General features: G+C 40.5%; 1 protein-coding gene across 1 annotated transcript in view; it reads left to right on the forward strand.

The window, feature by feature from the left end:
- RFX7 (regulatory factor X7) overlaps positions 1-19,109 on the forward strand; it is a 113,889-nt gene that overhangs the window by 60,637 nt on the left and 34,143 nt on the right. The window lies entirely within an intron of this gene.

The following is a 19,109-nucleotide window of genomic DNA, read 5'->3' on the forward strand; positions in this document are numbered from 1 at the left end:
CACAGAGGTCCAAAAGCACCCATGCTGCCAGGCCAAGCCACCTTGGCTCTGAGCCACATCCCCCAAAAATACATAGTTTTTTTTTTTACACAAAGATAAAAAGCAATCCTAGAAAATGTTCCTAGAACGGTTTCATATGAAACTGCAATCCGAGGTTTTACATGTTATTTGTTTTTTTAAACTACTTAGAGGCTCATTATAAATGCCCTTCTACATAATGGGATCGGCGCTGTAATGTAGATCACAGCAGTGTTTTTTATTTAAAAAAACGATCAATTTTGAGGGAGTTATGACCTATTTTAGATTTATGCTAATGACTTTCTTAATGCCCAACTGGGCATCAGCGTCATACACTTTTCTCCATTCACGTTCTCAGCACATAGTGGTCTTGCTAGATCATGATGTGCAGTCACATACTCACACATTAACGTTACTGAAGTGTCTTGACAGTTAATAGACATCGATTCCAGCCAGGACGCGATGTCTATTCACAATCCCGACACTTCGGTAACGTTTGTGTGAGACTTAAAGCACAGCAAGCGTCCTGGCACGTTCCCCTACTCCTGAAACGGAATTCCCGGCGATGTGGCCAGTGTTTCCGCTCCAGGAGAAGTTCCTGACTTCACTGTCCATATATGGACAGTGAAGTCCTCCTGGAACGGTCCCCTACAGGAAGGAAGGGGGGGGTGCCATCTATGGGGGGTGGCTATGTAAATGGGTGCTGTGTAGAACTACCTACTGGGGGGCTGTGTGGCATTACCTACAGGGGGGGCTGTGTGGCATTACCTACAGGGGGGGCTGTCTATGGCATTATCCAGAGGGAAGCGTGTGGAAAAAAGTTTACAAATGAAATTCATCCTTTTTTTTTAAAACGGACAGGTGAAAAAACGGGTTAAAAATGCAAACACGGCCCGGAATGCATGCAAAACCGCCTTGAAATACCGACACTCGGACCCTGTTGTGTGAATACAGCCTAAGGGTATGTTCACATACAAACTCAAAAATGTCTGAAAATACGGAGCTGTTTTCAAGGGAAAACAGCTCCTGATTTTCAGATGATTTTTAAGCCACTCACGATTTTCGTAGCATTTTTTACGGCTGTTTTTGGAGCCGTTTGTAATAAAGTCTATGACAAACGGCTCCAAAAACGTTCCAAGAAGTGACCTGCACTTCTTTTTCGAGGCCATATTTCAAAACGGCCGCGTAAAAAAACGGCTCATTGGAACAGAGCGCCGGTTTTTCCATTGGAATCAATGGGCAGATGTTTGGAGGCAAAGACGCCCGAAAAACAGCCGAAAATAGTCCGTGTGAACATACCCTTAGGAGAAAGCTGTGACAGGATTTATTGCTGCCTGTTCTAGTCTCTTCCTCCTCCTCCATATTTCTATAGGAGAGTCCCCTTAGGCCTTATTCACACGGACATCTCCCTATTGCGCGCTCAGAAAACGCTTCGTTTTGCGCGTGCAAAAGGTCCGTGTGGCATCAGCATATGGTGCGCGGCTTCGTGATTTTCGCGCAGCCAGCATCATTATGACACGTGGTGCTTTTCTGTTTTCATTCATTTATTTTACTACTGTAGCGCGCATAACTCGCGGCACCCGGAAGTGCTTCCGTGTGCCGAGCGCGATTTGCACCCACCCATTGACTTCAATGGGTGCGTGCTTCGCGAAACACGGCCAAATATAGGACATGTCGTGAGTTTTACAGTCTGAACGGCCTCATTCATTAACATGGGTCAATGCGACACGCGTGAAAATCACGCGCGTAGCACGGTCGTATAACACGGTCGTGTGAATAAGGCCTTACATTGTTGCTAATATTAGTATATCCAGCGTGAAGTAAGATAGTAGCACAGAGCTGAATCCCAGTTTAGAAGCAGGAAGTCTCGGGGTGCAGTCCCACGTAGCGACAGTCGAAACCAAGCCCACGTGCTGTGGTGAACGTCCGGAAGATTTTGTGGCCTTTGCTCACTGCAAGTGATTCGGGTTTTCGGCCGCATGCAGACCTGCTACATGGGACTGTACCTCACGGAGCAGTCCATGTCTCCTACTCACTGCTGTCCGTTCAGAGAGGACTTCAGCTGAAGTTGTCTAGCTCTTAAAGGTACAAAATTTTTATCACTAAATAAGAGCGGACATTTTTTAATTTTCCTAATTATGTATGTTTGAGAGACTTTATATTTTGGCTTCCCTGTAAGTGATAGGTCCTGTGTAACCCTCTGCTGCCAGGGTTTTGGGATATTTTGTACCTCTGGTAGTGAGGACTTTTTTCACACTTTTGACATGTACAAATAAAACCTAAATTACAAAATGGAATAAAATTATACTAAACCCCCATACTCATGTATTTTCTGACCGTAGATACCTGCCACCTTGTTAAAATGCCATTTAGCACTTTATACATATAGACATCATTATCCAAATTTTATTTCTAAAAGTGTAACCCTAGCAGAAAATTAGATGCCCACACATCCTAGAAATGAAATGTTCAATATTTGCAGAGTTCATACATACCACTTACGCCTATGTGTACAGTTGCAAGAAAAAGTACGTAAACCCTTTGGAATTACCTGGCCTAACCATAATGTTGTCAGATTGTTTTCTGAGTCTCAATTATAGAACAACACAATCTTGCTAAACTAATAACACACAAACCGTTGCACTGATCATCTCCTTTATTGAGCACATTGAGTAAACATCCACAGTGCAGTAAATGAACCCTCAAATTCAGATCCCCCTTTTGCGGCAATCACCTCCATCAAACATTTCCTGTAGCTGCCGATAAAACCTGCACAACGTTGAGGAGGAATTTTGGACCATTTCTCTCTGGAAATGTGTTTCAGTACATCAATATTTCTGGGATGCCTTGTGTGCAAAGCCCTCTTCAGGTTAGGACACTGACTTGGCCATATCCAGACACGTCCTTGAGTACTGTAGTGCGTCCCTGCAAGAATGTAAGAGATGCATCCTTGGTAGGTAAGGGACTAAAGGGGTTTGCCCAAGATTGAAACCTATGACCTATCCACTCAACGTGTCCTCAGTTTGAATAGTGTTGCATTTGAGCATACGCGTTGCGGCTCCTTTCAAAGTCTGAGGGACTGCCGTAAATAGCGGAGTACAGCGCTTGGCTATCTTTTGCAGTACCTTTAGAATTCAATTTGAGCTGCAGCGCACATGCTCGACTGCCGCTTCTCGTGTTTGGTATGGGTCCCACTGATCGAACCCCCCACCGATTAGACACTAATCACCCTGCTGTCCTGTCTTATCTTCTCTGCACTTGCCAGGGAAAGTGAAAAGAAAACCTCTGATTGCTTTCCTCTGGAGTGTGCAGAAATATTCACATCTCTGTATATAATGTGTTGTGTTGTGCTGTGCATAGCTCAGTGCACTCTCACAGTATTGTAATGATCACCTCAGAGTTCACTACAGACAAATCGTAACATCACACACAGTAAGACACGCCCCTAGCAACCGGCCAGAATCAGGAAGTGTGAGAAAATAAACGTGGACGGTTTCACAAGTAAAAAAGCTGCAAAAAAGGTACTCTGAAGTGAAAAAAATTGCTAGGGGTAATGTACAGGGTGTTCCATTTATATGGATACACCTAAATAAAATGGGAATGGTTGGTGATATTAACTTCCTGTTTGTGGTACATTAGTATATGGGAGGGGGGAAGCTTTTCAAGCTGGGTGTTGACCATGTCGGCCATTTTGAAGTCGGCCATTTTGTATCCAACTTTAGTTTTTTCAATGGGAAGAGGGTCATGTGACACATCAAACTTATCGAGAATTTCACAAGAAAAACAATGGTGTGCTTGGTTTTAACGTTACTTTATTCTTTCATGAGTTATTTACAAGCTTCTCTTTGTTTACAGCCATTGACATGTTGCAGAGGTTAACACGTGAGGAGCGGATAGAAATTGTGTTGATGTCTGGTGAACGCAGTACCCGGGTCATTGCAGCAGATTTCAATGCAAGACACCCTACGAGACCACCCATCTCCCATGCTACAGTTTGCAAACTGCTTGCCAAGTTTCGTGAAACTGGTTCAGTGTTGGATTTGCCCAAATGTTGACGCATGAAAACTGTCACTAATGAAGAAACATCAGTGGCTGTCCTAGCTTCATTCAGCAAGAGCCCACAGCGTAGCACTCGCCGCATGTCACTGGAGAGTGGCATCAGTCAACATCCCTTCGGCGGATATTAGCTACTCACAAATGGCACCCTTACAAACTCCAGCTGCTGCAGCATCTCAGAATGGGCAAAACAAAAATTGGAACAGGACCCTCAGTTTACACAGAACATTTTGTTCAGTGATGAGGCAAACTTTTATGTGAATGGTGAAGTTAACAAACAAAACCACCGCTATTGGTCTGACACTAACCCACATTGGATAGATCCCTCCAAGACCGTTGGAACACAAAAATTGATGGTATGGTGTGGTATATGGGGTACAAAGATAGTGGGGCCATTCTTCATCAATGGAAACCTCAAGGCCACGGGATATCTGAAATTGCTACATGATGATGTGTTTCCCTCTTTATGCACTGAAGCTGGCACGTTCCCTGAGTTTTTCCAGCAAGATGGTGCACCACCACATTATGGGTGTCAGGTCCGAGCATTCCTAGATGAACAGTTTCCTGGAAAGTGGATTGGTCATCGTGGGCCAGTTGAATGGCCCCCTAGGTCTCCCGATCTGACCCCCTTAGACTTTTATCTTTGGGGTCATCTGAAGGCAATTGTCTATGCTGTGAAGATACGAGATGTGCAGCAACTGAAACTACGGATACTGGAAGCCTGTGCTAGCATTTCTTCTGCGGTGTTGCTATCAGTGTGTGAAGAGTGGGAGAAGAGGGATGCATTGACAATCCAACACAATGGGCAGCACTTTGAACACATTTTATAAGTGGTCAGAAACTTGTAAATAACTCATGAAAGAATACAGTAACGTTAAAACCAAGCACACCATTGTTTTTCTTGTGTCACATGACCCTCTTCCCATTGGAAAAACTAAAGTTGGATACAAAATGGCCGACTTCAAAATGGCCGCCATGTTCAACACCCAGCTTGAAAAGTTTCCCCCCTCCCATATACTAATGTGCCACAAATAGGAAGTTAATATCACCAACCATTCCCATTTTATTTAGGTGTATCCATATAAATGGCCCACCCTGTATTCACATAGAGGGACATAATAGCAGTTTAAATATTTTTTTTTTTGCGAACGTTTAGCTACGCTTTAAGCTTTGGATTGTTTATTTTCTGTACTTGTTTTTGTACTAAGAAAATAAAGCCTTTTAAAATAAATAAAATGTATAGCGTTGCAAGAGGGAGGACTGCGGTGAGAAGTGCTTGGTCACCACAGAGAAGTACAGTGGTGGTGGTAAAGTTTTTAACCCCTTCCCGCTCTTGGACGTACTACTAGGTCATGGTATCTGTATCGTTCGCGCTCCATGACCTAATAGTACTTCACGGGAGTAATGGCCATTTCGGCCGTCCTCCCGACACATACAGGAGCTGTGACAGCTGCTGTCTGGTACAGCAGCTCCTACAGCGGGGACCGATCGCTGTGTCCCCGCTGATTAACCCCTTAAAAGCCGCGTTCAATACCGAACGCTGCTTTTTAGGGATTAAGCTACAATCGCCGGCCTGCTACACGATAGCGGCCGGCGATTGTAACTATGGCAACCGGACACCAAACAATGGCGTCCGGCTATGCCATCAACGGAAGCCTAGTGGGTCCTGACAAAGTCAGGACCCACTATTCTTGCTGTCAGTGAGTAGCTGACAGCTCTAATATACTGCACTACGCATGTAGTGCAGTGTATTAGAATAGCGATCAGAGCCTCTTGCCCTCAAGTCCCCTAGTGGGACAAAGTAATAAAGTAAAAAAAAGATGTGTAAAAATAAGAAAATAAAAGTTTTAAAAGTAATAAAAGTAAAAATCCCCCTTTTTCCTTATCAGTCCTTTATTATTAAGAAAAATAGATAAATAAACAAATAAACTATACATAATTGGTATCGCCGTGTCCGTCAACCCCGTCAAAAAAAATAATAATAAACCTTCAAAATAAATTCTTCAAGTATATAAATGCAAAAAAGCCCAGGTCTGAACATGTAGGACCCCTAGATAATGGTAATGGGGAGTTGATCACAGGGGATCAAGAGAAGGCAGAGTTACTAAATGGGTTCTTTAGCTCTGTATATACAACTGAAGAAAGAGCAGCTGATGTAGCCGGTGCCAGTGCTGTTAATATATCAGTTGATATACTGAATTGGATGAATGTAGAGATGGTCCAAGCTAAATTAAATTAAATAAATGTGCACAAGGCCCCGGGACCAGATGGGTTACACCCTAGAATTCTTAAAGAGCTTAGTTCAGTTATTTCTGTCCCCCTTTTCATAATATTCAGAGAATCTCTAGTGACTGGTATAGTGCCAAGGGACTGGCGCAGGGCAAATGTGGTGCCTATTTTCAAAAAGGGCTCTAGGTCTTCCCCAGGTAATTATAGACCAGTAAGCTTAACATCCATCGTGGGGAAAATGTTTGAGGGGCTATTGAGGGACTATATACAGGATTATGTGACAAATAGCATTATAAGTGACAGCCAGCACGGTTTTACTAAGGACAGAAGTTGTCAAACTAACCTAATCTGTTTTTATGAAGAGGTAAGCAGAAGTCTAGACAGAGGGGCCGCTGTGGATTTTGTGTTTTTGGACTTTGCTAAGGCATTTGACACTGTCCCCCATAGACGCCTAATGGGTAAATTAAGGACTATAGGTTTAGATAATATAGTTTGTAATTGGATTGAGAATTGGCTCAAGGACCGTATCCAGAGAGTTGTGGTCAATGATTCCTACTCTGAATGGTCCCCGGTTATAAGTGGAGTACCCCAGGGTTCAGTGCTTGGACCACTATTATTCAACTTATTTATAAATCATATAGAGGATGGGATTAATAGCACTATTTCTATTTTTGCAGATGACACCAAGCTATGTAATATAGTTCAGACTATGGAGGATGTTCATGAATTACAGGCAGATTTAAACATACTAAGTGTTTGGGCGTCCACTTGGCAGATGAAGTTTGATGTAGATAAATGTAAAGTTATGCATCTGGGTACCAACAACCTGCATGCATCATATGTCCTAGGGGGCGCTACACTGGCGGATTCACTTGTTGAGAAGGATCTGGGTGTACTTGTAAATCATAAACTCAATAACAGCATGCAGTGTCAATCAGCTGCTTCAAAGGCCAGCAGGATATTGTCGTGTATTAAAAGAGGCATGGACTCGCGGGACAGGGATGTAATATTACCACTTTACAAAGCATTAGTGAGGCCTCATCTAGAATATGCAGTTCAGTTCTGGGCTCCAGTTCATAGAAAGGATGCCCTGGAGTTGGAAAAAATACAAAGAAGAGCAACAAAGCTAATTAGGGGCATGGAGAATTTAAGTTATGAGGAAAGATTGAGAGAATTAGACCTATTTAGCCTTGAGAAAAGACGACTAAGGGGGGACATGATTAACTTATATAAATATATTAATGGCACATACAAAAAATATGGTGAAATCCTGTTCCTTGTAAAACCCCCTCAAAAAACAAGGGGGCACTCCCTCCGTCTGGAGAAAAAAAAGGTTCAAACTGCAGAGGCGACAAGCCTTCTTTACAGTGAGAACTGTGAATCTATGGAATAGCCTACCGCAGGAGCTGGTCACAGCAGGGACAGTAAATGGCTTTAAAAAAGGGTTAGATAATTTCCTAGAACAAAAAAATATTAGCTCCTATGTGTAGAAATGTTTCCTTCCCTTTTCCCTTCCCTTGGTTGAACTTGATGGACATGTGTCTTTTTTCAGCCGTACTAACTATGTAACTATGTAACCGTACCAGAATCACAATCGTTTGGTCACTTCACCTCCCAAAAAATTTAATAAAAAGAGATCAAAAAGTCGCATGTACCTAAAAATGGTACTGATGGAAACGACAGTACAGTTCGTTACGCAAAAAATAAGTCCTCACGCGGCTTTCTTGATGGGAAAAATAAAAAAGTTCTGGCTCTTAGAATAAGGTAACACAAAAAGTGAATGATTTTTTACAAAACCTATTTTATTGTGCAAACGCCATAAGACATAAAAAAAACTAAAAACATATGGTATCGCCGTAATCGTATCGCCCCGCAGAATAAAGTGAATATGTCGTTTATACCGCACGGTGAACGCTGTAAAAAAATTGAATAAAAAAAACAATAGTAGAATTGCTGTTTTTTAGTCACCACGCCACCTAAAAATAGAATAAAAACTGATCAAAAAGTCGCATGCACCCCAAGAAAACTACAATGAATTCCTCAAGGGGTCTAGTTTCCAAAATGGGGTAACTTTTGGGGGGTTTCCACTGTTTTGGCACCACAAGACCTGTTCAAACCGGACATGGTACCTAATAAAAAAGAGGCCTCAAAATCCACTAGGTGCTCCTTTGCTTTGGAGGCCGGTTCTTCAGTCCATTACCACACTAGGGCCACATGTGGGACATTTCTCAAAACTGCAGAATCTGGGCAATAAGTTAAGTTGCGTTTCTCTGGTAAAACCTTTTGTGTTATAGAAAAAAATGGTATAAAAAGGATTTTCTAACAAAAATAAATATGTAAATTTCACCTCTACTTTGCTCTAAATTCCTGTGAAACACCTAAAGGGTTCATAAACTTTCTAAATGCTGTTGTGAATACTTTGAGGGGTCTAGTTTCTAAAATGGGGTGTTTCATAGGGGTGTCTAATATATAGGCCCCTCAAAGCAACTTCAGAACTGAACTGGAACCTAAAAAAAAATAAAAAATGAGGCAATACTTTGCTTCTCCTAATGAGCCTTGCTACTCCAAGATGACCCCAGTTTTGACCGTTTGTATAAATGGAGACCCCTATTAGACATTTTAAGTGCCCGGTTTTCCCAAGCATACACCACCGAGACGTGTATTTCTATTGATGAGTCCTTGGTTCATTTTAAAGGGAGGCTTCAATTCCGCCACTACCTGCCGGGTAAGAGGGCAAGGTATGGCGTGAAGATGTATAAGCTGTGCGAGAGTGCATCAGTGTATACCTACAAATTCAGGATATATGAAGGGAAGGACGCCAGTGCTCAGCCCCCAGAATGCCCCCCCCCCCTTACTGGGAGTTAATGCAAAAATTGTGTGGGATTTGGTGCACCCACTGCTGGACCAGGGTTACCACCTCTACCTGGATAATTTTTATACCAGCGTCTCACTCTTCAACTGCCTCGCTTACAGAAGTACTGCGGCATGCAGCACTGCTAGAAGAAATCTAAGAGGCCTCCCTAAGACTCTGCTTGAGCAAACACTCAGAAGGGGTGAGAGCAGGGCACAATCCAGCTGCAACATATTGTGTGTCAAGTACAAGGACAAGAGAGATGTTACACCAGTACCCATGTACCTGTACGAGGTACCAGTACAGAGGCCCCCAAACTAGACTGCACCCTGGACTACAATAGGTACATTGGTGGACTTGTCAGATCAAGTCCTGAAGCCCGACAGCACAATGCGGTGTGGTATAAGAAGCTGGCCAGGCACATCATACAGATGGCATTGTACAACCCGTACGTGCTACGTCGATGTGCAGGCCAGACGGGAACTATCCTGGAATTTCAAGAGGTGGTTATCAAGAACCTAATCTTTAGGGACCAAGAAGGGGGGGCACCCAGTACTTATGGAAGCAGGGCCACACGCATTGTACCAGGGTTACACTTTCCAGGAGAAGTTCCCCAAACTGGCAAGAAAGGAAAAAGGCAAGAGGTACAAAGTCTGCTGTAAGATTGTGATAAGGAAGGACACAATATATCAATGTGACACTTGTCCTGAAAAACTAAGGCTCCATATGAAAGAGTGCTTCAAAATGTATCATACATCCCTTGATTTTTAATTACCCTAGTTTTACTTACCCTGATGCACTCCGCACATCTTATCTCCCTCATCTTTCCCTTCTGAGCCCTGCTGTGTGCCCAGGCTGCTGATAACAGCCACATTGAGGGTATTGCCATACCCGTGAGAACCCACATTACAGTTTATGGGGGTGTATGTCTCCGGTTAAAATGCTCACTACACCTCTAGATGAATGCCTAAAGGGGTGTAGTTTTTAAAACAGGGTCACTTCTTGGAGGTTTCAACTGTACTGATACCTCAGGGGCTTCTGCATACATGACTTCGCACCAGAAAATCCCCAGTAGGCCAAATGGTGGTCCTTTCCTTCTGAGCCCTCCCATGGGCCCAAACGTCCGTTTATCACCACAAATTGGGCATTGCCGCACTCAGGACAAATTGGGCAACAAAATGGGGTATTTTATTTCTTGTGAAAATAAGAAATTTTCTGCCAAAACTACATATTATTGGAAAAAATAAATTTTGTTTGAATTCCCAGCCCAATTCAAATAAGTTATGTGAAAAAACTATGGGGTCAAAATGGTCACAACACCCATAAATGAATTCCTTGAGGGGTGTAGTTTCCAAAATGGGGTCACTTCTGGTGGGTTTCCATTGCTTTGATACCTCCTGGAGCTCTGCAAATGCGACATGGCACCCGAAAACCAATCCAGCAAAATCTGGACTCCAAAGAACAAATAGCGCTCCTTTCCTTCTGAGCCTTTTTTTTTTTTATTTCACGTGCTGTGTAAAAACTGTTGGGTCAAAATGGTAACAACAACCATAAATTAATTCCTTGAGGGATGTAGTTTCCGAAATGGGGTCACTTTTGGGGGATTCCTACTGTTTTGGCACCTCAACACCTCTTCAAACCTGGCATGCTGCCTAAAATATATTCTAATAAAAAAGAGGCCTTGAAATTCAGCATGAAAAATTAAATTTGCAAATTTCACTTCTACTTTGCTTTAATTTCTGTGAAGTGCCTGAAGGGTTAAATAACGTTTCTAAATACTGTTTTGAATACTTTGAGGGGTCTAGTTTTCAAAATGGGGTGTTTTATGGGGGTTTCTAATACATAGGCCGCTCAAAGCCACTTCGGAACTGAACAGGTACCTTAAAAAAAAGGCTTTTGAAATTTTCTGAAAAAATATGAGAAATTGCTGTTTATGTTCTAAGCCTTGTAACATCCAAGAAAAATAAAAGAATGTTCAAAAAACTATGCCAATCTAAAGTAGACATATGGGAAATGTGAACTAGTAACTATTTTGGGTGGTATAAACGTCTGTTTTACAAGCAGATGCATTTAAATTCTGAAAAATGCTATTGTTTATAAATGTTCTCAAAATTTTGCAATTTTTCACCAATAAACACTGAATATATCGTCCAAATTTTACCACTAACATAAAGCCCAATGTGTCACGAGAAAACAATCTCAAAATCGCTTGGATAGGTTTAAGCATTCCGACGTTATTACCACATAAAGTGAAATATGTCAGATTTGAAAAATGGGCTCTGAGCCCTAAGGCCAAAACAGGTTAAATGAGTATGAGTGCTCAAAGTATAGAGGCATTGTACTTCATTGATGGCAGCATGAATTTGTGAATGACCCCAAATATTCTTCTAAGGGGGTCAGTGCCATACTTAAAAGTAACAGAGGACATGCTACGGCCTAGTATGTCACTTATTTGTTGCATTTAATCAAAGGTGTAGTCCTACTTGAAAACCACTTATTATATCCCTTTTTTAATGTCTATAATATATTTGTAATTTCTCTTGCACTGGCATTACCGATCATAATCCCAGTCTAGACACAGATTAAGCTATCCTACATGTATGCGGGATTATCCAGTTAGATTACAAACCTATTTTATAATATCTTCGTGCCTGTTAGTAATGTGCTGAGCAGTCTAATTGAAGATTCTCAGCAGATGAAATCTAATTGGTTGGAGTAAAGTACGTACTGAAATTGCTTTCTGTAGATTTTTTAAAACAAGACAGTCTAAAGATTTGTTTAGACTGTCTTTTAACCCCTTCGCGCACCTGGGTGTTAATGCACGTCCAGGTGAACAGTAACTTCGCACACCTGGTCGTGCAGTTACGTCCGCGGGGCTACACCGCAGCGGAAGTTAACTGTGCAGGGTGTCTGCCCTGCTCTCCGTGTTAACGATCAGCGGCCCATCGCCGCTAATTTTGCCAATTAACCCCTTAGATGCGGCGGTCGATTGCGATCACCGCATTTAAGAGGTTTAGAGCAAATCCCCACATGCAATTGCGGGGGTGGTTATTGGTCCCCCCCTATATCTCTTATATTCTATGTCCAGTTTACAAACCTATACAAAATTAAAAATAGCTACTAAAATACAAACTGGACATGAATATATGTGATATGTTAATTTTTTTTTACCTACCACACTAGATTTCATTTCTTTTGTGTCAATGCAAAGTGCGAAAGCACTAGACACACATTCTTGATATATTGTATAATTAATCTTACATAAGCTGACATATTTATGATACAAACATTGGCAGTGCAGCGTTGACTGCCAAGTTCTATATCCCTTAAGCGACTCAGTGAAAATAATATACCATTATTTAACTCATACGTTGAACGCCGTGAAAAATACAGCATTTAAAACTGCAAAATCGCTGTTTTTTTGGTCACCTTGGCTGTACCAAAAAAAATAAAGAAAAACTACTCAAAAAGTTGTTTGTACCAAAAAAAACTACGGCTCGTCCAGCAAAAAAAAAAGTCCTCACACCTCTCAATCGAACAAAAAATAAAAAGTTATGCCTCTCGGAATATGGTGAAGCAAAACAATTCTATTTTTTAACAAATAGTTTTTACTTTGTAAAAGTAGTGAAATATAAAAAAGACTATATAAATTTGGTATCATCGTAATACTATTGAGTCGCAGAAAAAAGTTGTAATTTTTACTGAACGGTGAAAGCAGTAAAATCAAAACACAAAAAACAATGGAGGAATCAGTTTTTTTCCAATTTCAGCCTGCAAGAATTACTATTCACTGTCTAAACACTTCAGTATTGTTAATGTGTAAGTATAAGACAGCACATAAGGATCGAACACTCCCCTGTACAACGCCCACTTGGTCTAAAGTAAAAATACGCCCACTTGGGCATTAAGCAACTCATTAGCATAAATCTAAAAACGCTAATAAAGTGGTAAAAATAGATCGTTTTTTTTAAATAAAAAGCACTGCTGTCACCTACATTATAGCGCCCATCTCCTTATGTAGGAGATAGGGCACTTATAATGTGGTGACAGAGCCTCTTTAATTAATTTCTAATGAAAAAAAACATTTATCTGGGGTATAGCCGTACTTGGGAGAAATTGCTTTTCAAATGTTGGGCGGCTTTTTCCTCCTTTGTGAAAATAAAAAAATTCAACATTTTAGTGGAAATAATGTTGATATTCATTTTCATGCCCTAATTCTAATAAATTCTACAAAAAGACTTGTGGGGTCTAAATGCTCACTATACCCCTATATAGATTCCTTAAGTGGTGTCGTTTCTCAAATGGGGTCACTTTTGGATGGTTTCCAAAGTTTTGGCCTCTCAGGGGCTTTGCAAATGCGACCTGACACCCGAAAATCATTTCCACTCAATTTGAGCTCCAAAAGCCAAATAGCGTTGCTTCCCTTCTAAGCCCCGCTGTGGGTCCAAACAGCACTTTATTACCGCATATGGCATATTTCCGTAATTGGGAAAAATTGTTTTACAAATGTTGGGGTGCTTTTTCTCCTTTACTCCTTTTTCAGAAAAGAAAAGTAGATTTTCACCTTTACAGACTAATTCCAATGAATTCAGCAAAACAACTGTGGGGACAAAATGCTAACTATACCCCTAGAAAAATTCCTTGTGGGGTGTAGTTTCGAAAATGGGGTCACTTTTGGGGGGTCTTTACTGTTTTGGCACCACAAGAACTCTTCAAACCTGACATGGTGCTTAAAATATATTTAAAAAAAAATGAGGCCCCAAAATCCTCTAGGTGCTCCTTTTTCTTCTGAGGCCTGTGTTTCAGTCCATTACCACACTAGGACCACATGTGGGATATTTATAAAAACTGCAGAATCTGGGCTATAAATATTCAGTTGCGTTTCTCTGGTAAAACATTCTGTGGTACAGAAAAAAATGTATTACAAATGAATTTTGGCAAAAAAAAAATAAAATTTGTAAATTTCACCTCTACTTTGCGTTAATTCCTGTGAAACGCCTAAAGGATTAAAACACTTTCTGAATGCTGTTTTGAATACTTTGAGGAGTGCAGTTTTCAAAATGGGGTGATTTATGGGGACGTTCTAATATATAAGGCCCTCAAAGCCACTTCAGAACTGAACTGGTCCCTGAAAAAATAGCCTTTTGACATTTTCTTGAAAATATGAGAAATTGCTGCTAAATTCTAAGCCTTGTAACGTAGAAAAATAAAAGGATGTTCAAAAAAACGATGCAAACATAAAGTAGACGTATGGGAAATGTAAATTAGTAACTATTTTGTGTGGTATTACTATCTGTTTTACAAGCATATACGTTTAAATTGAGAAAAATTCTGATTTTTGAAAATTTTCTCTAAATTTTGGTGTTTTTCACAAATAAATATTGAATTTATCGGACAAATTTTTTCACTAACATAAAGTACAATATGTCACGAGAAAACAATCTCCGAATCGCTTGGATAGGTAAAAGCATTCCAAAGTAATTACCACATTAAGTGACACGTCAGATTTGAAGTGATCAAAAAGTTGTATGTACAGAAAAATGGTACAAAAAAAAACGACCGTTCGTCCTGCCAAAAAATAAGCCAATAAACTATTTGGTGAAACAAAACTATTTTATTATTTTTTTAACAATAGTTTTTCTTTTGTAAAAGTAGTAAAATATATTTAAAAAAAACGATATAAATTTCGTATCCCCGTAATAGTACTCAGCCGCAGAATAAAGTTGAGTTGTTATTTTTACCGCACGGTGGTTGGCGTTTTTTCAAATTCCACCCCATAAAGAATTTTATTTCAGTTTTCCAGTACATTACATAGTACTTTAAATAGTGCAAATAGAAGCTACAATTCCTCCTACAAAAAAAATTAGTTCTCACATCACTGCATTGAAAATAAAAAAGTTATGGCTCTTGGAAGGCTGGAGTGAAAAACGAAAACGAAAATGAAAAAGCAAAAAATGACTTTGTCCCGAAAGGGTTAATGGAGAAACCCCAGTAAAAACATTTTTTTCTTAGGTTTTCATTCTTTTTTTGCAACCATTGTTGGGTGGTTTGTATTTAAAGAAACAATTATTCGAAATGTTCATAGATTTCACAAAACGGCACTGCCCAAAAATCATTTAATTTATTTATTTTCGTTTAAAAAAACCCTAACTGGCACCTTTTGTCTCCCATCAGGGAAAATATGACTTGTGCTGGTTGAAATTCGCCCATGTGATACTTTTTTTTTCTTTTCCTGGCGATATAGTACATTAAGTCAGAGGTTTATGGCTTTCTCTGATCTCACTCCACCTTTTGATAAAACGTGCATTTGTAAATAAACACTTTATTAATGTCTACTTTTTATTTATTTTTGTAAAGCCAATTTTAAAGAGGCTCCGTCACCACATTATAAGTGGCCTATATTGTACATAATATGATCGGCGCTGTAATGTAGATAACAGCGGTGCATTTTATTTAGAAAAGCGATCATTTTTGACGGAGTTATGACCTATATTAGCTTTATGCTAATGAGTTTCTTAATGCCTACAGAGGAGTGTATGACGCTGACCAATCAGCGTCATATACTTCTCCCCATTCATTTACACAGCAGATAGCGATCTAGCTATATCGTTATGTGCAACCACATAAACACACTATAACGCTACTCATGTGTCATGACAACGAATATCCAGCCAGGACGTGATGTGTATTCAGAATTCTGACACTTCGCTAACACAATCCCGACACTAAAGCACAGGAAGCGTAATCTCGCGAGATTACGCTGTAAACTGTTATTTCAAGTGAGATTATGCTTGCTGTGCTGTAGTGTCTGGATTGTGTTAGCGAAGTGTTCAGGATTCTGAATACGCATCACGTCCTGGCTGGTAGTGATGTATATTCATTGTCAGGACACTGCAGTAATGTTAACGTGTGTGTATGTGGCTGCACATAGCGATATCGCTATGTGCTGTGTAAATGAATGGGGAGAAGTGTATGATGCTGATTGGTCACTGATTGGTCAGCGTCATACACTCTGTACAATGCTCACATGGCCAAAAAGTAATCATTAAGAAACTCATTAACATAAAGCTAAAATAGCTCATAACTCCGTCAAATATGATCCTTTTTCTAAATAAAAACAACTGCTGTTATCTACATTACAGCGCTGATCACCATGTACAATATAGGGCACTTATAATGTGGTGACAGAGCCTCTTTAACCCCTTCTCTCTTTAGCCACTTTTGACCTTCCTGACAGAGCCTCATTTTTCAAATCTGACATGTGTCACTTTATGTGGTAATAACTCCGGAATGCTTTCACCTATCCAAGCGATTCTGAGATTGTTTTCTCGTGACACATTGGACTTTAAGTTACTGGCAAAATTTGCTCGATATGTTCAGTATTTAATTGTGAAAAACACCAAAATGTAGCGAAAAATTTGCATTTTTCTCAATTTAAATGTATCTGCTTGTAAGACAGGCAGTTATACCACACAAAATTCTTGCTAATTAACATCCCCCATATGTCTACTTTAGATTGGCATCGTTTTTTGAGCATCCTTTTATTTTTCTAGGACGTTACAAGGCTTAGAACTTTAGCAGCAATTTCTCACATTTTCAAGAAAATTTCAAAAGGCCATTTTTACAGGGGCCAGTTCAGTTGTGAAGTGGCTTTGAGGGCCCTATATATTAGAAACCCCCAAAAAGTCACCCCATTTTAAAAACTTCACCCCTCAACGTATTCAAAACAGCATTTAGAAAATGTCTTAACCCTTTACACATGTCACAGGAATTAAAGCAAAGTAGAGGTGAAATTTACAAATTTCATATTTTTTTGCAGAAATAAATTTTTAGTACAATTTTTTTTATAACACAGAAGGTTTTACCAGAGAAATGCAACTCAATATTTGTTGCCCAGTTTCTGCAGTTTTAGGAAATATCCCACATGTGGCCGTAGCGTGCTACTGGACTGAAGAACCGGCCTCAGAAGCAAAGGAACACCTAGTGGATTTTGGGGCCTTATTTTTGTTAGAATAAATTTTAGGCACCATGTCAGGTTTGAAGGGCTCTTGCGGTGCCAAAACAGTCCAAATCCCCCAAAAGTGACCCCATCTGGGAAACTACACACCTCAAGGAAATTATCTAGGGGTACAGTGAGCATTTTGACCGCACAGGTTTTTTACAGAAATTATTGGAAGTAGGCCGTGAAAATTAAAATCAACATTTCTTCAAAGAAAATGTAGGTTTAGCGATTTTTTTCTCATCTCAAGTACTAAAGGAGAAAAAGCACCGTAAAATTTGTAAAGCAATTTCTCCCGAGTAAAACAATGCCCCACATGTGGTAATAAACGGCTGTTTGGAGACACGGCTTGGCTTAGAAGGGAAAGAGCGCTATTTGGCTTTTGGAGATCACATTGAGCAGGAATGGTTTGCGGCGGCCATGTCACATTTGCAAAGCCCCTGAGGGGAAAAAACAATGAAAACGCCCAAAAAGTGACACCATTTAGGAAACTACACCTCTTGAGGAATTCATCTAGGGGTGTAGTTAGCATTTTGACCCCACAGATGTTTCATAGAATTTATTAGAATTGGGCAGTGAAAATAAAAACAATCCTTTTTCTTCAATAAGACGTAGCTTTAGCGCAAATTTTTTCATTTTCGCAACAAATAAAGGAAAAAAAAGAACCCAGCATTTGTAAAGCAATTTCTACCGAGTACGGCAATACCCCATATGTGGTCATAAACTGCTGTTTGGGCACACGGCAGGGCTCAGAAGGGAAGGACCGCCATTTGGAGTGCCGATGTTGCTGGATTGGTTTCTGGGCGCCTGTGGGCCCAAAACAGTGGAAACCCCCCAGAAGTGACCCAATTTTGGAAACTACACCCCTCAATGCATTTACCTAGGGGTGTAGTGAGCATGTTAACCCTGCAGGTGTTTTGTAGAAATTAGTGTGAACTCGATGTTGCAGAGTGAAAATGAGATTTTTTCCACAGATATGTGGACAATATGTGGTGCCCGGCTTGTGCCACCATAACAAGACAGCTCTCTAATTATTATGCTGGGTTTCCTGGTTTTAGAAACACCCTACATGTGGCCCTAATCTCTTGCCTGGACAGTCGACCAGGCTCAGGAGTGAAAGCGTACCATGTAAAATTGAGGCCTAATTTGGCGATTTACAAAGTATTGGTTCACAACTGCAGAGGCTCAGATGTGAAATAATAAAAAGAAACCCCTGGGAAGTGACCCCATTATGGAAACTGCAACAGGCATTTATTAAGGGGTGTAGTGAGCATTTTCACCCCACAGGTCTTTTCCATAAATGAATGCGCTGTGGATGGTGCAAATTAAAAATTTATATTTTTCCCTAGATATGCCATTCAGTGGCAAATATGTCGTGCCCAGCTTATGCCACTGGAGACACACCCCAAAAATTGCTAAAAGGGTTCTCCCGGGTATGACGGTGCCATATATGTGGAAGGAAACTGCTGTTTGGGCACGCTGTAGGGTTCAGATGGGAGGAAATGCCATTTGGCTTTTGGAGCGTGGATTTTGCTTGGTAGTAGTTTTGTTTAGAGTCTTACTGGTGTTTCCGTTTATAATGTAGGGCATATGTAAGCCGGGCGGAGTATATAAGGGGCATAGTCAGGTGGTATAATAATGGGGTAAAAAAAAACAATAAAATAATCCATAGATGTGTGTTACGCTGTGAAGCAATCCTTTCTGCACAGGCCGGTGTCGCACTGATATGTGGCGTCCTTTATTATTCCCCTTTTGATCCACACTCCGCGCCTTTGTAGTTTGGGGTATTTTGCTAGGAAGTGTTGTCCTGGTATAATACGGGCACCGTCGCTTCCAGCGGATATGTTTGGGCCCTCCCTTTCCTGGTTCCCTAATTTTAGGTCCTTGATAAATCGTCTCTTCAAACAGAAGAAATGTTCCCCTCGGGCACAACTGCATATTTTTTTATTTCCTGAC

This window comes from Rhinoderma darwinii, chromosome 3 (assembly GCF_050947455.1).
Source record: "Rhinoderma darwinii isolate aRhiDar2 chromosome 3, aRhiDar2.hap1, whole genome shotgun sequence".
Lineage (NCBI taxonomy): Eukaryota > Metazoa > Chordata > Amphibia > Anura > Rhinodermatidae > Rhinoderma > Rhinoderma darwinii.